Genomic DNA, 22,154 nt, shown 5'->3' with positions numbered 1-22,154 from the left:
TATGTATTTTTAAAAATAATTTCCCACCCTGAAAGTAAATAAATAAATGCAACTACACCTCTTTTACAACAAATATACATGCTTAACTTTATGTCCTGCAATTAATCTCATGTACTTCAACAGGATTACTCATAATGCTGTAAGAGAAATACATGTGTAAATCCTTGCAGAATCATGGTCTGAATTGCCAACAAAGTTATACTGCACAGTTAAATGCCTAGGTTTAAAATGGCTCTACAGAAGGTCAGAAAAAAAAAAACCTTTAGGCATAATAAGTAACAAAATCTACTCCAGGGAGTGACTGTGGGAAAAACAGCATTGAGGGTGTCACCCTTCCTTGGGAAATTCACCTGCCACCAAATCCTTTCATTAATTCACCTTCTTCCTCTACCAGTTAACACCTTAACTTACCACTCCTTTCTCACCCATCAAATACCATTGTCCCTTTCCACATTTCCTCTGCTACTGTGTGAGGAAGGGGACAGGAGATGCATCTTACCCATTCTTTTGCCCAGTGAAGCAGGATGAGAGCACAGTCTACTACATTAACTAGCATAGTAATAAAGCGTTCATGTGCTAATTAACAGACCTGGGTGCACAACTTTGCTCCTTAGCCTGTTGTTGTACTATTCACAAGCCAGTGTATCACTGAAAATTGACCTATGGACAACCCTTAACCTGTTATTGGAGTTCATTACAAGAAGCTGATGATCAAAATGTATACAAATTGGATACCCAAACTGCCTAGCCCTGTCTCCTGATGAGTAGCTTTACCATCTGCTTTCTTCTGCAAATACACATGAATGGAATATTAGAAGTTTCTCTCTGTACATGATCAAGTTTTTGACTAAAATCCATGGCTTCCACAAACACTTCTGCTTGTAAATTAACTCAGTCAGAAATATTAACTAAAATGCCAGGAAAACAAAGTCAATCCCTTAAAAGTTCAAATGACTATTTGTCACAAACATTTCACCTCTACTAATGAACTGCAAAAATGAATGATAGAAAATGCAAAACTGTATTATGTTTAGCAGTTAACATTTTAATAAGGAGGAGATTAGCAATTTTTAATACCTCCAGTGCTTTGTTATATACAGTAGCACAATAACTGAATATTTTAATTGCTAATTATTTAGACCTCATTCAGTTCTCACTCAGGCAAAACTCCCATTGAGGGACTCTTGCCTGAGAAAAGAGCTACAGGATTTGTTTTACTGTAATTTGAAAAAAACTTTATATATCATAAAAACTATCAAGTTATAGTGAGACAAAAATCATTAAATCCTTAGCAATATTAAATCCTACTGAAAGTCCCACTGACTCTTAACGCCGATGTTTTCATATTAAGTAAAACAGATAATTGCAGTTTACCAGTTGTAACTTACCTGTATAATTTATGCCCAGATATGCTGGTGGCTCTTAAAGAGGTCTAATAATGTTTTGATTCTTCTTACTTTATCCCTGCTTTTCTCCTGTGGGAAATCTCCATTCAAATGTGATAAGGAAACAGCATTTCCAAACAATTATGGTATCAACACCTTCAGAAACATAAAAATTAGCATTTGGTTTTACCTTTTGACTTCGGACTCCAAAAGGGTTAAGAGCAGCTCTCAACACTTCTCTCTTGTGCTGCTGTAAAGAAAAGAAATGCTTATGTTTAGGGATTTGCACACAAAAAACCTTGAGTTTCCATAACAGTCAAATAGCTCCTTGTTCAGTGGGGAAAATGGGTGGAATGCTGTATATATATATATATAAACATACAGCTATCTGAGGGAAGACAAAACAAAGTCCTACACATTCACATGTAGTACACGGGTGACAAACCAATAAACTGTACCAGTATTTCAAATGTCATTTTAAACACATGCTTCAGAGAGAACAGTTATACAGCTGGACACCAAATTAATAGGGAGAGATTTCTAACACTCCAAGCTTAAAAAAAAAACAAACAAAACAACCCTCATTTTTTCCATTAAGTGTAGTTTCATTCCTCTTAGGGATGAGTGTCACAATCAAAGTTCTGCCACTTATGTTTGTCCTTCAAATGCACTTTGGAAAAAGTTACAGTTAAGTACTCTAACAAGTCAAGAGTCTGAAGTTTTTTTGGTTTGTTTTTATTTTTTTAAATGAAAAAATATGTATGAAGTCTTCACATCTTTCAACTATAAATGGCTTTAATTACTAAAATGTTCAGAAAACCTCTCCATAGGCAGCATTGGAAAAAAAAAGAACTAAAAGGAGACTTGGTACCATAGACTGCTAATTACCAAAATGTTCAGAAGTTGCTGGCACACAGCAAAGGAAAGAGTAAGCATTTTGAAGACTGAAAGTAAGACCTGGGCATTCTCCTTCACCAGTACAGACTACGGCATAGTTTCCAATTCCTGTTACAAGAGGTTCACTTAGATTACAGTGCTCAAATCCATTTCAGCCAGGCTTCTTATTTCCTTGCAGAAGCAGTGAGATTCCTTTGTTCCCCTCAAGTGCTGACTTTCCACCTAAGAGCCTGTGTTCAAAGCTAATGCCAGCTAGAGTATGGCAGGACTAACTAAAACTACTGGTATTCTTTAATAATATAAAACCCCATTTTTTTCTGTGAAACAATATTTTAGATAAATTGTTAAAATAATTTAGAAATTAAAAATAATTTTTATTTTCTATATTTTGCTAGTGGGGGGGTTACACAGCTAGCCACAAAGACATTTTAACGACTGGGATTACTGTTAGGAACAGATTACTTATCAGAAATGAACTGATCTTTGGAGCACCCTTACTTATTTAGAAAGATCTCAAAAAAACGTAACACCAGTAGGCTTTCAGGCTTGGCGTTTCCAAGCTTGATTTCCTACCGTTCCTGGCTACTACAGGGATGCTTCTGTTTCTTTCTCTGAGATATGCTCACAATTTCTTTCCAGATCTTGTCCTTTTCCTCTTGTTTTCTGGGTGCCTTCTACCTCTGATGATTACAATCAAACAATGGCTCAGCTTCAGCATTCGTGGAAATTTCCCTGTGGCAATCTCCCAGCCTATGTGTGTTGGTTCTGAGCATACTCAGCATAGTCTGTTCGGTAGCAGCTTCCACTGTTTTCGGGGAAGAAGGTTTATTTTGCTCAATCTAAGGCTGTCTAACATGTGCTTCAGCTTTCATAAGGCCTGCAGCTGTCTGAATAGAGAGGCACACTGGACAGACATCCATAAGGATGGTCTGGAATAGTCTCTCAGTTCTGCACAGACAATGAATAAAGCAGAACAGAAGACCTAAAATATGGAGTAACGAGGATAGGAGTCTGACCTTTAAATGCTGCTGGATGTATTGCACAAGGATATGTTTGATTTAAGTGATACTGTTAGGTATGAAACTGCACTGTTCCCTTAATGTCCACCTCATCTAACAAGTGAACCACTCCATACTTGCTGGCACACTACATGGCTCTTATGAGTGAGCCCAGTAAAAAAAGGTGGCACTGGTGAACCTGGAAGAGCTGAAAAACATGGAAAGAACATGGGAAAATCTGATCACAGGGTGAACGAGAACATTTTCTATTTGAAGATCCACTGATCAGTCAGACCTCCACTGGTGTTTAGACTTAAGCTCTGCAAAGGATTAAATCCAAGTCAAAAGTTTCAGTTTCTCTTCTCGGGCCTACTGTCATTTGAAATTTTGTACAAGTACTCATGATGTACCCAGCTACCCTCTTGTCAGTTGTGATTTTTGCCAGAAAGTGCCGTACAAGAGTCTTTATAACTGTTACAGTTACTTTATTTTCACAATCATTAATTGATCCTTTCTAAACATTTGAACATCTGAGTTTAATTAGTGGTAACATTTCTGCCATAGTTTTTAAAATTATTTTTATACATGGTTTAAATTAATCAAGCCTTATACTTAAGATGGCAATTTGTTGGACAAAACCAGCTACCTCCAGGCATTCATTTTGTTTTCAATTCCAACCTTCATGTTTAATGGTTTAGCTTAGATCAACAGCTTATTAGTGATTCAAATTATATCATGTAATCAAGTAATATGCTCGAAACCTGACATAATGGAGTGAAAAACTATGCACACAACTCAGGAAACCACTTTTGCTTTTTCACTTTTACATGAAAGTTAACTTTAACATGAAAGTTACATCACAGGCTCACAATAGGCTTGCTGGCATCAAAAACATAAGTACATCTCAATCCTCAGAAAGGCTTGAGGTGGGTCATGGTAATTTCCTAGAAAAATGTGCTTTCAAGGGTGAAATAAATGAGATACACTTATTAAATCTTCTTTTTCAATATCCAATCCTACCACAGAACTAAGAAATTCAAAAATGGATAACTTAAACAGTCCTAAATAAAAAATGCCTCTTCACTCTGCCAGTTGTTTGTACAGTAAAACAAGCATACTGTACTGCTGTTCAAATGCAAACAAGAAAGAACTATACATACTTGTTCATTTCCGTATGTTGATGCCTTACACCCTGCATGGACTTCTGACATTTGCTACTAATGAAAAAAACACTATGCAGTGGCCTATCATCAGATTAAGTGAAATCGAGATAAATACATTCCATTCAAGAAAATGTAAATAATGTGTCATTTTTATTTATGTTTTTCCTCAAGGTTATAGAGCTTCCATGGTGAGGGGAGAAAATACTGTAGCATGGTATCTATGAGGATCTTCTCTTTTAAGATTCTGTATTTAAGAACAAAATTCAAAGAGTAAAATAAATCATATTAGCATCACTCCAGTTCAATTCCTTCCAAACACAGTCATCATACATACAAATTAAACTCTGGTAGCAAGTGAATGAAAGGAATCACTGTTGATGAATGCTGTGAATATAGGAGCCAAAAGGATTTCAGACAATGATTCACTGTGAGACTACCCGTAAATCTCTTGGTTTGTTTTGAGATTCAGTCAACCTGGCATGAAGCTTGGGCAAAGTATGTCCTTCAAAAATGGACAATGCATCACAGCAATGCTCTAAAAAAAGACTGAAAGACTAGTGTGCGAATTTAATGCTCGTGGAAAAGTCTTATCTGGCAGGCTTAGAGCTTCAAATCCTTTCATTTTCAAGGCAATATTTCTGTCAGGAGAACCAATTGGTTCACACAGGCTCACCACTACCCCTCACTTTGAACTGAGGGACCATGTTGAGTGGTCAGGTTTTGTGGCTGGTTCAACCTTTCATTGGACTTAAAATCAAAGATCAATTATTACCAAATGTAGTAATGGTTTTTGTGACATGGACTTTGGTCCACTGATAACTACAATTGAGATATCTTTAACTTGAGTCAAGCTTGTCTGTCTGGGGGGGAAAAAAGAATAAATCAAATGATTATTATTAAATTAGTATTAAATTCCACGATAATGACAAAGTCTGAGGAATTTCTGAAGACAACTGCCCAAAGCAGACCACTGACTTAGTCTGCAAGTATAAGACAATGAACTGGATATGAACTGGCTTTTTTGCAGAGAAGAAAGCTTCATACATGTATGGAAAAATTTTAAAGAAACAACATTGCTACAGTTCCATTCTTAACACCTGAAAAAGTCTTTTAGAAACCAATTTAAATACTTTGTGTACTTCTAAATTCTATTTGAAAAATACTATCTGCCCATATTTATCTCCATGGAAGACTTGGATTAACTGTGTAGGCTCAGGATAAAACTATTGTTGAAGGCAACAGTCATGTGATGAAGAAAGGAGAACATCTGTAACACTTTCTGTCAGGTTAACCTCCTCTTACCTTAATGTACTATAACTTTACTTGAACAGAAATCATCACCTGGAACATGAGAAGCAAATGGCACTTTTAATATCAGAGGCAGTAGCAACAAGCCTGTGTATTTCTTCAGAAAGAAATACCAATGCAGACAGTAAATTAAAACGTGCCATGGTAACAGATGAAGACTTCAACTGTCAACAAAATCAGGCTATTAATTCTCACTTAAACAGTCTTTTTAAATCTTTGATTTTCAATATACAGTCCAAAGATCACTCTCACATTTCAGCAGCTTTTGTCTTTTAATGCTGATCACTTCAACTGACTTTTCACACTACTCAGTGCTTTCTCTCCCCTTTGGAAAAGGTGAGTGAAATTATCAAATGGTATCTTATTCTGCCAAGACCAAAGGAACAGTTCAAATGTTAAAAAAAATTAGGCAATGGCTTTGCTTAAGGTAGGAAGGGAATGAGGAGGGGGAACCAAACCTGAATCTAAATTTCTTTTCTTTCTCTGTTTCAGTCTACGTTCAGGTCTAGACTATGTTAACAGCAACCAAAAATTACTGCATGGAAAACACAGAATTATTTTACTTCTCAGTACATTCTTTCTCAAGTGACAGATATGAGATTCAAAGGGAACTTGGGAAACTATTGGCCTGTTAATTTCCACCAAAGGCAAAGGTGCCCAGACTGATCTACTTGGACTAAACTATCACCTGCCATAGGATGCAATCTCTCAATGGACGGTTCTAAATACGTCTGGGAGAGCAGCTCACCTGCTGTTGGCCTCTCTGTACCTTTTCAAAAGACAAAGACTCAGACTTCTTCATCTGTCAGCTTACACCAGACTGTAACTCACTCAAACAACAAGAAAACAGACACACAATGTGTCTGTTACCTGATCTTTTCCTTCAGATTTTTGTTCTATTTCTGAAAGAGAACAAGGCTGAAACTTTCCTTTGACTGAGATGAACCAAATGTCACCTCATAACGAAGACAGACTTCTCTGTCTCTGGTCACTGGCAACAACAAAGCAGGAATCAAAGGTGCCGCTTTTGTCTGAAAAATCATTATCACCTTTAAAATTTAATTCCCTCAAAGCACTAGAGACTAGTCTGGAGGAATGCAGAAGGGAAGCGAGAGATGACAATTCTCCATTTTCTCCAGAGGCTATGTGTCCCTGCAGAATTTGCTTCCTGTGCAGTGCTTAACTCCTTGATGCCCTTTTTCTTGTGAACTCTTCCTTGGCAGAAACTTCTTCAGATTTAAAAATCAGAACATGAGCCAAGTAAATAAAAATAAATAAATAAAGTTCAACGTCTATAAAAAGTACAGAGACTAACCTGCTTAATTATTAACAAGTAAACATAACAAATTTTGAATTATTTACTTAATCTTTTTCAGCTACAAACCTCAGACTTTTAGAGCATGAAATACATGCTTTATTTTAGGACACAAAACAGGTATTTTATAAGGCTGTGGAATTTTTTTTTTTTGAAGGTGGGGTTGTTTTGAAGAATACACATTTCTTATTAACCCCAAAATACCTTCCTCTCACCAAACCATGCTGGAATTTTAAATAGAGAAATAAAAGTTTTAGTATAAAGATCCTGTATTCACGTGTTTGCTAGTGAATGAGACGGCTGTTTCTGACTTGCAGCTGAGCAAAAACAAGATTCCTGTGAGGCATATGCACCTTTTCTTGTTTCTGTACATCTGTTAGGAAGAAGCTAGATTCAGAGGAAGAACCTGGTGAAGATACCAGACAGAAATTCTACAATGAGGCATAAAACAGTCCCAGGTACAATCCCATTTCCTTTACGGAATAAAGCTACCATGCCAAAGGAAATCTTATCTGTGCCTGTAAATATTAAAAAAGGTCATCGCCACTGGACCCTGAGGTTCTGACAAGATGCTCTTCTAGGCCTGACCTCCAGCTGGGTCCATCTCCTTCTGACACATTGTTCTGTTTAATTCAGTGCTGATAAGAGACAGCCTTCCTGGATGATATGCTGAAAATGAGGGAAATGCAAAGTTTCTTGCTGGATAAAACAAGTGACATTTCTTTACCTACTGAAATTAGCACATACCCTTTGAAGTCCCCAACAATCAGTAGTATAAAACAATGCCATGTCCTTCTCAGGAACCTCAGGTCATCAAACTGTCATAATTTTTTTTCTGAATGGTAGTATCATCATCATCATCATCATCACAGAAGAAACATGGTTGGGAATCTCAACAATTTTTCTTAACTAGCATTTCATGGAAATTATTCTATAATATTGCTTTTGAAGCCCTGGATTAATGAAGACATATGCATATACACTGAAGCTGTACACATGAGACATGTCACTAAAAATCTATTCTAAAATTTGGCACACAAGCAAAGTCTTCACAAGAGCAATACGATAATATTTAACAAGGTATTCATATATTAATATTCCCTCATCATTGCTACTTATGTGTACAGTGTGACATCTGATAACATATTTATTCATCTACTGTTAATTGCTACAATGGTCGGACATAATTTGTTTTTTTCCTGGTTTTAGATCTTAAAAATTTTGTCAATATTTATGTACTATATTTTATTTTGCCTACCAAAGCCTTCCAAAGGTGCAATTCAGGAGATGAGACAGTTAATCACAGAGCTGGCTTAGTCTCTAATTTAGGTGGCCTACTTATGTTAGCAACATTTTATTAGCACATTATGCTGTATATTTAATATTTAGTACACTGTGTGAAAATGGTTTACTGTGTACTGCTCACACAAATGACTTACAAATTCTGTTTGACACACAGAGAAGAGTGTATAAGTAATACATGTATTTCTAAGTATACCTAATGCTACAGAAAATAAGGATAAAAAGAAGACACGTAGAGAAAACACTAAAATGTATCTGTGATGGAGTTAAGCTTACAAATACTTTGATAGACAAAAGATGCAACATTAGGGATATATGAACAATGCCCATCCTTCCTTTAACTTTTGATTTCAGCTGAGGCTCCTCCGGAAGGAAAGGAGCTTCCATAATTCCTGAAGTCTCACGATGGAGACAATTGCAACAAAACATACAGCAAATCCTCCCAAAACCTTTTGTATTTTACCATACCCAAAAGACAAAGCAGGATCTTTCTTTTGAGTGTAGGAGTGCATTCAGGACAGTTTTCAAGAGACAGATAAGTTAGCTATGTCCTCATGAATTATGCAGCCTTTCCAGCCTGTGCTTAGACAATGCTAGCTGGAAGCCCCAGAGAAGGATGCCCAGTGCATTTGAGCAGCAGGTGGAACCAAAGGAGAACCAATCAGCCAAAGCAGATCCAAGCTTTCCTTGAAGAGCTGGAGAGCAGCTCTGAGCAGGGATCCCAGTTATCTAGCTATAACTATAGCCAGTTTGGTTGTACTGATGTTCAGACATTACCACTGGAAAGAAGATTTTGACTTTAGTCCTTAGTTGTGAGGAAAACTATACTGGTTTTCATGCTCCTACTTACAAAGGGAATCAAAGCTACACCAGCAGGGATTTGAAAGGGCCAGATAAAGGAAAATCCTTTAGCCTGACATGAATCAGCCCTACGTGAAAACACCCATAAGCAGTCCTGGTACAATTCTACACTTGCTTTTGATCTCTAACAAGTGAAGCATTCACATTTATCAGAAATGCATTTTTCTGAAATCAACAGACAGGTGAGTGCATCAGTGTGAAGGATGAATGATAACCTCCCAAGACAAGTGATCTCCAGTTGCCTCTGATATCCCAGTTAAGAAAGAAAAGGTCACCAAAAGGCAAGAAAACTTTTTTGCAATCAGTAACCTATAGCTTTTCGTATTTCTTCTGCTGTGTAATTTGTCAATATATCTATCAATACTTTCATAATGAGGTAGCTACGACAGATGCTAAGACTTCAGTAAATACCAAACTTCTTTTTTGCAAAAATACATGCTAACACCAAAAGCATTTCTTTTCTGCTGGTGAAGTATTTTCAGTATTGTAACAAAGGACCCTTACTGTTTATTACATTCCCTGACAAAATATCAGTTCCAAAGCTTTTCTCAGTATCTTCAGTCGATGTTTGTCAAGTGACATTCAAAACATTTTTTATTTTGAAAAACAAAACAAAATTGAGCCTATTTCACATTCTTTTTATTCTTGTACTTTACAGAATTTTTCAAAATTATTCCAATACGTGTATAACACTTACATGGCATACCTAAAGTGCCTCACAATAGAAAAATTTAGTTCACATTTCCTCTAGGAAAAAACCCACAAAACAAAACAATCTACAAAACCTCTTAGAAAATGTATCTTTCTCCAGTTATATTCATTGGGGAACATTAAAAATTCAATATTTGCCACTTTGCAATGACTTCTGGACACAAAACATGTTTGTGTTCATGCTGCAATAGGTTCTTCTAGTCTAAACATAAGGGGAATTAGAACAAAAGTACACACTTGAAACAGTTCTACATATAACACCCACAAAACATTTTGGATCCTAACATTACTTTTCCTCTTATTTTTTCTGATCATTCCTATCATTCACTACAGACACAGTATTTATTTTTTATGATGATTAATATATAAAAATGAGTACATAGAAACCAAGTAACAAGAATGAGTCTAATTAAAAATTAATATTATTACAAAAATAACTATTATATTAATCAATATGAAGACAGATATTCAGATCAGTAGGACATTTTTAGTTCTAACACTCATTCTGCTTTAAGGACATGAAGACAGTCAATTTAGTAAAAACCTTAGCTGAGATAACAGCAATACATAGTATAAAATCATGTTGGGAGCTATATTGCAAGTTAGCAGATATCTCCATTACAAGAATGCATCGAACCTTACAGGACAAATATAAAGTTTATACAGATTAAGATCTGAAGGCAACAATACAAAAGGGTGTCTACATTTTTAGCTGAAAATTCACCAGCAAAAGTGAAGGGATAGTTGTGGATCAGACTTACCTTTGCTTAGTTTTACCAAAATCAATGAGATTCAAGGATGAATTTTACTCACTGCTTATTACACAGTAGAGGTTTTAAAATAAGAAAGCTTTATTACAAATACTTTCCATAGTAAATCTCTTTCTTTAGGTGATACCTCTCAAAATACACAATCCACTTAGCAAGATTTTAATAGGGCCTACATACATAACTTCTATCTATATTTTTCTCAAACTAGCACTGTTCTTCCATTTGATACAGGTCAATGGATTATCCAGGTTTTTGTCCTGTTGTGCTAAAGGAGACTAAATAAAGTTTCTGAAACATGTAATATAACACAAAACTCTGTTCTCAGGTTCCCAAATCTTCGTTCGCGAAGCCTAGCCATGATGATGTTCTCAGGTAATTAATTATTAATATTACAGCTGAGTTTCGAGATGACAGTGAGATTGACGTATTAGGCACTGCAGTGACACAGACTGGAAGATAGTTGTCACTAGAAGAAAAACTTTTCAGACATGCCAGCCAAAGAGTGGAAGAGCAGGAACAACTTTTTCAGATGAGCTGAGACACACAGATTGGAGTTACTCAGAAAATCTGCAGTGTTGAACTTTTATCTCAGGTTACACTCCACTGCTTTAACAACAAAGCCTTCCTTCCTCTCTAGTAATTAATATAAAGTCAACAATCCCAGTTATTACATCTACCCCTCAGCAACTCTTCCAGCTCCTACACATTTGTGTAACTCCAACATCAAGAATCTCAAAGCACTTTAAAGCAAACCCCAACAGAACTAAGTTATCCTCACTTTGCAAGTAGTAAAATAAAACAGAGACATTAAGGGTAAAGTCATCTCACCTAGCTTTGTTCATCTAAAAGACACTGTTGCCTCAGCTACTCCTTTCACCACTGGAGCAAGGTGAGCATCTTGAAAGGGCAATTCCTTCTCAGATACCCGGGTAAGTCAATCACCAAAGAAAGGTCACCCTTTCTTCTGCCTATTCCTTCCACCTAGCCTAGATGCCAAGACTAAATGCCTCATGTTTAGATGAGTGAGCTATACACCCCTATTCTATTACAAAGTATTCCTATTCCCTATTCTTTTCACTCTTTTCTACAAGGCAAAGAAAAGACGATGGGCCAAGGTCTGTATGTGCTGGCTAGTCAACACACACATGTGGAAAGTTAGGTGCACACAGCTACACATGTGAGTGTACTGACAAATGAGACAGTGAGAACTCATTGCTTCTTAGAGTCCAGGTGTTCAAACATTTCTGGAGCTACTGGCAGGCCAAACAAATGTGTGTAAGTTGCTAGGTCTAGATGAGATTTGTGCTGCTCTTAGCCCAGAGTGCAAACCCAGCAGGGATATTCACAGTTCTGTCACAGTATAAATAATGCTAATAAATAAAACTCACATCAAAATGAGATTTTTTTCCAAGAAAGGTGATAAAAGTCTGCTATCAGACTTTGATCACAAGTCCTACTATTCAGAAAAGGAAATGCCTCTGAATCTCAGTGAAAATGAACCTGTCCACGGCTGAAATAACTTTTAAAAAGCAGAAATGCTTGTATCATTTTCTCTGTCAACTCAGAAATCAGACCTGGGGATCCAAAAACGTTTGACTTTTCTATTGCAGATCTGCACACATCAGAAAAATCTGGCACTATACTACAAGATAGGACCTTGAAGCTCTGAAGTAACTGTAAAGTGGTATTTCAAATAGCTCTCCCAAAATGAAAACTGGCTAACAAAAAATTAAAGTGATAGCTCTTACAACATTAAAACAAACAGACAACAGGAATGAGAAATACATTGTCTTGCCTCTCCCTCAAAAGAATGACTTTGACTAACAGCCTCCATTCTATGCAGAGAACGTTAAGTAATGTATTTCAGTGTTTTTGCCAAATAAAGCCTGGGAATGAGTTTTCTAAAGGAATCACAGGATACCAATGGAGTCACATTAAAAAATACCAGCACTTTCACTCAATTAATTTCCAAGTTCTAAAGGTAATGAGAATCATAATTTTCAAAGTCAAGCTTCTTCTCTTTCTTCAGTCACTGGCAAAAAGCACCCATCAGGTACATGGAAAGGCTCTAAAGTTTTGCTTTAAAACAAAGACTCCTGAATGGGCCTGAATCGTGCACACTTATCACAAATCGAGCAGTTGCCACCGAGCCTGCTAGAAACTCCACTGCCACACTGACGCTTCTCAGCTTTAGCAAGACACTTTGTTTAAAAAAAAGCAATATGCTAACACTAATGCTTATCTGTTATCAGCAGAGAAGAATCAATATTTAATGCAGTAGCTGAAGATCAACTCTCATTGTTTCACGGCTGAGGGGAGAGAAGGGAGAGGGATGCTTAGGAGCCGGACTCCAACTGCTGATCCTGCCACTGGGAAGCACAACAGCAGCAAGCAGCTGACCAGCTCATTCATCAAAAGCAGAAGGATCTTCCTGGGCAACAGCAGTGGAATGGCCTTTCCTAGGAATAAATTTGCATCTCAGACCTTATCACCTCCTTCTGTACACGCAACATTTATTTATTTTACCTGCCCAGTGCAAGCAGAGCTATGTTCCACAAAAAGTACCTACTGGAAAACCACAGTGACTCTTTCTCCAGGTGATGAGAAAAAAAAATGAAAAAGCTCTCAGCAATGAGGATATCCATATGCTAATAGTGCTAATGCTAATAATTCCTCCTGCAGGTACTAACTTGTGAATAACACCTTTGGACAATTTTTTTTAAGGGCATGAAAGTAATCTTAATACTTGGCAGAATAATATCTTCATATCCATCTACTATTGTTAACTTTCCGAACCAGAGGAACTGACATTATGTATAGGAATTAGAATGATAGTTAATACTTATTTTTATATGGAGGAAGAAGAATATCTTAACTCTGAACTTTCCACTTTTATTAATGGTTAAAAAGTTAACTAAGTATTAACTTTATTAAATTAGTAATTTATATGATACATCTAAAATTTGCCTACTACTGACACATACTAGTCAAATCTGTTTGTTGTTTTGGGGGCAGGTGGATGGAGTGGGTGAAGTGTTCAGACAAAACAAAACAGTTTTCAATAGAAGGATACAGACCATCTTCTGTTTCTATGAGAATAACATCTATTATTTAGTGTGGAGCAAATATGTTCAGAGGCTAAGTGGTCTCTTTCAAATGACAGATTTTTTTTCCCCTTTTTGTTTAGTACAACATGCCTCTGATAAACCCAAATAGCTTTTATTTAAAAGGCAATTTTATTAGGTAATTTTTAAAATGGGAATTATGATACGTACCAGAAAAAATTGCTTGGCTATTTCCTTACTGATTCTTTACAAAGGGTAACTATTTTACCAAATGGGCAAGATGAAATCCGTTACAAAAAAATAAACAGGACTTACACTTTAAATCCCATTCATAGCAGAGAGTTATTTTGATTTTAGGTCTGGTCACCTAAAAAATAGGGACAATAAACTGAAGGCTGTATCATACTTGAGCAATAATAACTGGTGCCCCAAACATTTTCTATCACGAATCTCACTGGCAGGATTTCTACTTTAGAAGTGAGAAAAAGCCATCAGAAAAACAAGTCGGAGTGGGATAAAAAACAGAAGAAAATAAAAGGCTTCCTAACTTCCAGTCTTGTGCTCAGATGATAACGTTTCTGTTTCTAACCCAGAGACATTACATCACCTTATTTAAAGAAAAACAAGCCTGCCTTTTTAACATCTCTCTTGTATATCCACCTTTGCATCCATATTTGTGTAATCCACTATCATGACTAAAATAATCTATCAGATAGGTATCATGGCCGTTCAAATTTGAAAGTGAGTGTAAAATTTCAGTCCTTGTGATACTGAGTTTACCTGTGTGAGCCCCTTAAAATATTGGGCATTTCCGTTCAGCAGAGTCCCTTCAATGCACACACTCAGATAACCTCCCTGTGACAACAGAGGCAATGCTTTCCAGTTGTGCAGAGCCTCCCCAATTAGAAAAAGTCAGGAGTTAACAGCAGGATGCTGTAGAGGAAAAGCTTAACTTATGAACATGTTCAGATTGCCATTGCCCCAAAATCTGAGTAATGTTCCAGATACGTTATGTTAATCTGTTACACAAGATTGTCCGTAACATGAGTATTTTTTTAAAGAGTACTTGAGGGTGGTGTTGGGGGCTGAATGAAGGCAGGTGGCCAAAGTTATTACCAGAGTGAAGAGGATTATTTTAATTACTATTGGACTATTAACCCTCTGCATGTTCCTATTTAACCAGTTGCATTGTATTTACAACTCATATGATCTATAACCATTGTACTTGAAATTACTGTTGATCACTGAGCATTCGGGAATAAAAATAGATATGATTAGATGTGCAAAGCTCATTTGAATGCAGTTTTATGCATAGACAATTTCTATCCACTAAAAAAATAGCCTTTAATAATAAGATATCAAGGAAAACACAGTGAGAAATGATATTTTCTGTATGTGATCTGTGTATTCTAGATACCCCTCATAATGAACGTGACCAAATACTGAACACGAACTGAAGAACAAACCTTTTGTGTTGATGCAAAATTTGAGTGGCAGGAAAAAAACATAACAGAAGATAAGGGTTTTCATTCACAATGCAATGTAAATTAAAAAACCATGGATACAAAAGAGTAGAAACAAGAAAGGTAATATAACAAACTTACATTTCATCCTCCATCTTTACAGGGATCAAAAAAGGGGCATACATCTTCATTCTAGTTGAATGGCCACTATAATAGTAAATTACAGTAGCTCATACAAGAAATGAAATATGAAGGACTCAGTTATGTTTTAAATTGAAACAATGCAAACCATAACAAAAAAAAAGAAACAAAACAAACTGTAAAGTCTTTTGTTTTCTTTTTAAAACAAGGGGCAAAATATCAATGAAAGTAAGGCATATCTCTATTTATGCAATCACTTTGCCTTTGGCTTCACTGGGAACAATATGAAGCTCAGAGACTTCCCTTACCAAGCCTATATTCACTCTAAATAGGTCTTGACGGTGCTGTAGCTGCAGAGCAAAAAAAAAACGAGGCCAAATTTTATGTGGTCATGATAGTGTGGGAGAAAAGCTTTTGTGAGGATTTGATGCTGTAACTGCATTTGTACATCTGGCCCCCCACAGACCTTCAAAGACTTAGACATCTATAGATACTTACACGGATTATTAAATGGCCTGTTAGTAAAAGGGGTGGATTCAGGACACTGACACATTTGAAATTGGTATCTGCAACTGGACTCTGACATTTCATTTGGATACTTAAAGCATTAATGTTATTGTATCCTGAGGACCTATATTAACAAGTTTGACGTAACAGATGGAAGCTTTTTCAAAAAAATGTAAACAGCTGATCTGAGAGCCAGCACTACTCTATAGACAGAACTTACAGTGAAATATAGCACTCCACTGTTTATTCCAAACACATCACGTCATTGTAAGTAGACTACTTTATACAGTAGTATAAATACAGTAAATGTAAAAGGAACACACATCAAGAATTTCTCTTCCCACTTTCACTAATTTTAAATAGAACATTCTCTTGCAAATTCTCTGCTTTTGACCTATCAAAAAAAAAAAAAAATCAAGATAATTATTGCCCTCTCCAAGCCAGAGCAGATAATCTGAACTACACCTCATTGAGTCTTCTTGCAGGGCTACTCATTGTGCATTCTCAACATCACCACAGTTCTGAATTTTGCTAATTTAAATATGATGCTCATTTAAATACTATTTATTACACTAGACCTGACCAATTGTCTGTAATGTGAGTAGCTTTCTAAACATATACTTGCAAACCTGATCCTCGGTAAAAATAAAAAAACTACTTCAGAAATAAGAGAAGCACAAGAAAGCAGTGGGGTATTTCTGGAAATGGGGTTTTAACTGTTCTTGGATTACCTGTTTTGGTCTTTGAGTTGCATGATTGTTCTTGCACATATATTTTAAGGGCATATTAATAATATAAATGGTTACAAATACAGGATCATCTACTTTCTGCATTTTCCACATTGTATATTTTCTTTTGCACAATGGAAATTAATAACAATGGCCATGTCTGACTGCTGTTGCTTCTTGCATGATTTCTGTGCTGCACTTATAAAAGACACTGGAAGTTCAGTGCTCTGGAATGATAACTCTATCTACTATAATGTTTTACTGCAGGAACTTACCTACTGGATAACCCTGCCCAGAATCCTTAGCTGGAAATGAGGCAAATTTCTGTATGTGGAGCGAAACAGCCAGCCTAGGGCATCGTTAGCAGCAGTGCTTGAAAACTGTTCTTCGTTACATACGATGAAAAAAAGGAAAACTGCAACTCCTACATGAATGCAATATGCAATAGATTCCCAGAACTGTATCTCAACATGGATTGGGTTTGGGTTTTTTCCCTTGGAAAATAATGAAATCAAACTGTTTAAGGCAGCACTCCTAAGTAGTTGACAGTATTATCTTAATAACTTGATTAAATAAGTAAACAAGAAAATAAAGATCCCTGTTCACAACAGAGTGTGAAAGCAGCACAGAGCTGCAGGATGGGAACTGCTTAGAAGGAGAACTAAATCTCTGTGGTCAGAGTCCACCTACCATACCCTTTTATTCAGATGCTCTTCTCTTTCTATGAGTCCATAACATGCTTTTATAATATGTCTTGTATGCATCAGAGAGCAAATATCCACATTTATTAGGCCTATGACAGTGTAAACACCATTAGAAGTGGTTCTGGTATGACAAGCTTCGTTTTGCACTTCTCCATTTCTAATTTCATTCATCAGTTCTCACTCTCATCCACTTAGTGCTTCCATTTTTTGTCTCAAGGCCAGATTTTTAGTACTTTCTGTTCATCTCCAACTCTCTCTGCAGCTTTGTATGACAACCAAACTGACTCCCCTGCTGTCATTTGCGATACTTTTAACATTAACTGGACAAAGTCCACATTCTGTTACTTCAAATATTTCTTGAATATCTATTCGCTCTGTGTTTTAGTGATCTCCAGGCTCTAGTTTACATTCTTTAAGATTTGATTTTTGCCCCAAGTCCAGTATTTTTATAACATAACCTTTATATAAAACAAATGTTCCAGTACATGCAGAAGATTAAAGGAATGAAGGAGGTATTCGGCTGTCCTTTAATTTTACATATGTTTAATGTTATCTTGGAGAAATGTACCTATTTTCATTTTGAATCTAATCTACAAACTATGTTGGATGATTGTGCAAAGAGTCAGCAAGGTAGCTGTTTAAAGAAACAAAATGGAGCCAGGAACAAGCACAGTGGCAAAATCCAGTGGATAATTTTGCTTACTCTCTGATACTTGGTACCTTTGACTTTATTTATCATATCCAGAGGATTGGAATCCAGAAGCAATCAGGCTGGCGGTTTTTGTTTGGCCTCTTACACAAAGAAAGCAGCCAGACGTTTCCGATCTGGGTTCAGCTACTCAGCTCTTCTTCTAGTCTTGGGAATGGAGATGAAAGCAGGCTGTTTCAATTAGCCTGGCTATAGAGATGATCTGGAGCTGTGAATTAATTGATTTGAAGACCAAGAGGGACAGCTCCTGCATAATAGAGGCCATGGAATTTCACTCTGTAATTACAGTTAAGTTCAGCTCCAAATCCAACAGAAATCAAAGGTGACCATATAAGGCCCATCTCTAATCAAAAGTGGCTCTTTTCCCTAACCACTAAGTGCAAACTATTCCGCGTTTCTTTCTATTTCAAAAAGCCATTTGGGTCTAAAATGAACCTGTGTGAAAGATCTTTATTCCTGCATGGACAGGAACAAATTTTCCACTGCTGCATGAAAAGACTAGAACAATGAAAGTATTGGGAAGGGAAGTGGCGGGGGGGAGGAAAGCTCTGCCTTTTTGGCAGTACTCGCAGAACATTAGTTAGGGTAGGTGGAGTCCTGCTGGGTCTAACCAACTGCTCAGATCCCCTGTAACATTTTACTGGCCCCCAGCTTTACACTGTACATCTTGGAACATGGCGAAAAAGCTCATATACACATATATTTTAAAAGACACAAAACTCCTGAGCGCATATCCAAAGCAGATCAATTGCCTTTGCAATATTCTCAGAACAAAATGTTCCACCAGCAGATCTGATAAGAAGAGCCAAAAAATGGAAAACACTTGCTACCAATTTATTGCAGTCACCCATAAACTATTACTAGAACATTATGTATTGGGGTTCAAGCCAGAAAGCTATTAAAGCGGACTGCACTAGAGTCTTTCCACTATGCTACTGAAGCATTAATAAGTCCTTAGAGAATTGTGTTTATGTTGAAAGAATAATCTTATAATCAAATTTTCGCACACAAAAAAATGCAGCTCTTTCTAGAATTACTGTGTGCCTTTGCTCTCTCCCCCACATTGGCTAGTGTCTCCACAAATACCATCATTTTCTATGTTTCTGTCTGGCCCAAACCCTGATGTACATACTTTGTGTTCCAAGCTGGACAAATTTCAAGATAAATGGTGTTAATTGACAGTGTTAATGGGTGCAGGGTGTACCACATCCTTTCCCCTGTTGTCACTGCCTAAGTGTCTTTCTCACTCCTTACAGTGAGTCTTTGTACAAGACAAAAAAGAGTTAAAAGACAATGCTAAAACAGCATCACTACTTTTTGTTTGTTTGTTTTTACTTTGACACACAAAAAATAAGCATCCAATGCTATTCTGTGGGGCTGTGTTTTCATCCCTGTTACAGGAAAACCTATAATAAATCAGAAACCTCCTTTCCCGTTTTAGAGACAACACGGATACCCAGCAAGATGATGATTAACCAAATGAATCACTGATTTTACCTCAAGAATTGATGTTTTCCTTTGAAAAGGTGTGTGCTTTCTTTTCAGCCACTTTCCTCTGGTAGCACACAGGTGCAAACCATATGACCGAGCAGGCCAGGTGGAATTAAGGCAGCTCCTGTATCTCTAGAAGCTCCTTAAAACAATACATTTTGTGTTCAAATGTACCAGGCCATCACTCCAGGAAGACTTCAGATTCTACCTGAATTAAGTAAGAAAGAGATCTAAAACTTCAAGAAGGGAAACCAAGTCCCTTGTATTAATTTATTCATATTAACCTAAGCAACTAGTTTAGTTAAGAGCTGAAAACTGTGGTGTTTATTATCATCATCACCACAATCACCAGATATCACCTAATATCCCCACTTGGAGTCCTAGAGAGTGCAGGCCACAGGAACAGTATGACAAGTTTACATTAACATAACACCTTTCCTGATTTGCCTCTTCAATTCCTGGAATATCCTTAAGGTTTGAGAAATGACTGGTAAACCACTCCTGGCTGCCAACTGACCTGTAGGCTGCTCTCACTGGGAAGGAAAAGTTAAATTTCCTTGCAAACAGGGAGAACTCTCAGCAATAAAATACCATTGTAATGGCTGTAAGTACTAATTTTGCTATTTTCTGAACTTTTTGAATAAATGCCATTAAATTGGATCAATACTTGACATCAAATAGTCTGATTTGAAAAAATATTAAGAGCTTGCATCTCTCTCTGATATTAATGGAAATTGTAGAAACTTAGTATCTATCCTTGACTTGGGCCTTTAGTAAAAACTGAAAAAACCTGAATTGTGGGTCAAATGTATCCCTTAAGTAACTTCACTCTATCCCACGTGTTTTTCATCTCTTGATTAATGACTGTGGGATATATTGCTTGCTCAGGCAGCACATTTATGTGTGGAGCTTTTCTACTTCCTTGTGTAATTAGTTACATTTCAATCAAACTTACAACAAAAATAATAAAAAATCATTTCTACCTGCACTAATGCACAGGACGCCAGAGTGTGATTTTGCAGCAGATAAACAGACCACATCTACAACTAAATCTCTCTCTATGGTTTGCCTCTTCACAGCAGGACTCAGGCTCTGCTGTCATCATTCAGCTTGAGAGGTGCTTTTTGATTCTTGAAAGAACACAGAGACACGTGCCGGCACGACGACGTGTCAGCAAGCCATTTTATGGGGAACCCTCAGCATAATGCTTAAAAACTCTCACTATGCCAGGGAGAGAAGTGAAAATACTTAATCACAAAAATCAACACCCCAGAAAGGCCTGGAAAGTGCTCAGGTCTCTGGAGGAGATTTCATCTAGGATCTCTGCAGCGACTGAGTTATTGCACCTTCTGCTCCAGCTCCATTAGTCCATACGCTTGCAAAAAGTTGTCCATTGCTTCACTGAAAGGTTTACATTAAGATACAAGTCTGGTGCCCTGGAGAAATGTCCTAGATGTTTTCTATGCTTAAAAGGCAAGATGTGCCTAATATGATTTTTCTGTAAAGAGCAACTGAAGTATGGTATTAATAAAAAATAAACTATGTTAACTTATGTTAAATCTTTCTCTCTTCTCCAAAAATCCACAGCTGAAAAAACCCTACCCCAGCAGTACTAATGCACAAGCAAGTCCTCTCCATCTGCCAAATATGTAGGTCATTTCAATGAGTGACAGAGACAAAGAGGTCTGATTTTAATTCATGAAATATTCCTGCTAATAGCAAAGTTATTGAGACATCTGTTAAAAGCCTGACCTGTTATAATGGGGGGATATCTAAAATGACTGAAATTCCTATTTAAATTAATGCTACAGTATTTTACTGGGCATTTTAAAGAGGTATTGCTATTAACAAAAACATTATATAAATTAGAAACAGGCCTGCAATAATCCTCCAGATCAAATCTGGTACTGTCTTCTAATACTACAGTATGAGCTTTTATTTGCGTGTGCATTATGTGTATATATTACAGTGTAGCAGATATGTAAAAAAAAATATTAAAATCTTAAGTCACAGCAGCCCCGTTTAAAGTTTGGCAGGGAACAGTTGGCAGACACTAGGAAAAAAAAAGAAAAAAGGGGAAAAAAGTAAATATGTTTCATGGCCTGTATATTATTGAACATTTTTCCAATTCCTGTAATGGAAATGTCAATACTATGGAAATCCTCGAAACATGGACAGAGACAGATAAATGTGACTGGAGCCAAACACCTCCACTCAGAATGAATAAAAGGCCTTCAGACAAAGAAAATCTACATAAAAATAATCTACCCACCCAATAACACTAACTAAATTAAGCTTTTGCCTTTGGGGTAGTGGTGAGGTGAGCAGAGGGAAGTGAAAGGTAGGTGATGAAAGCTGTCAGGAGGACTGCACTGCAAAGGCAAGGCATGGATGGGATCTCCCTCCATCAGCACTCCAAGGAAGGGAGCTGAGCACCAGGGAGGACCCTCTGGCACTGCATGCAAGGCTGTGCCCCAGGTAGTAGTGAAGACAACAGCCCCTCATGTTACTGACTTCAACAAAACACGACTAATGACTGGCTTTCTTCTCCGTATGTTAGATGATGTGCTGGAGGATGCATCACACACAATGAGCACCTCATTCCTGGAGGCTGAACCAGGAGCTCTTCCTTGAAT

At 36.9% G+C, this 22,154-nt stretch overlaps 1 protein-coding gene across 11 annotated transcripts in view; it reads right to left on the bottom strand.

Moving 5' to 3' along the window:
• The window catches only part of ZBTB20 (zinc finger and BTB domain containing 20), a 468,555-nt gene that overhangs the window by 387,778 nt on the left and 58,623 nt on the right, over nt 1–22,154 (bottom strand). For 10 of the 11 annotated variants that reach the window (XM_017833966.1, XM_017833967.1, XM_017833961.1 and 7 more), the window contains one exon: nt 1,576–1,635. The gene's annotated coding sequence lies outside the window, so the exon portion shown is untranslated. Of the gene's footprint in view, nt 1–1,388; nt 1,479–1,575; nt 1,636–22,154 lie in introns of those variants that run through there. The other variant, XM_017833970.1, reaches the window with a different exon arrangement.

Source organism: Lepidothrix coronata, unplaced genomic scaffold (genome assembly GCF_001604755.1).
Source record: "Lepidothrix coronata isolate B3197 unplaced genomic scaffold, Lepidothrix_coronata-1.0 Scaffold226, whole genome shotgun sequence".
In the NCBI taxonomy this organism is placed as follows: domain Eukaryota; kingdom Metazoa; phylum Chordata; class Aves; order Passeriformes; family Pipridae; genus Lepidothrix; species Lepidothrix coronata.
The sequence above is the reverse complement of the archived record's forward strand: the minus strand, read 5'-3'. Positions and strand labels throughout refer to the sequence as shown.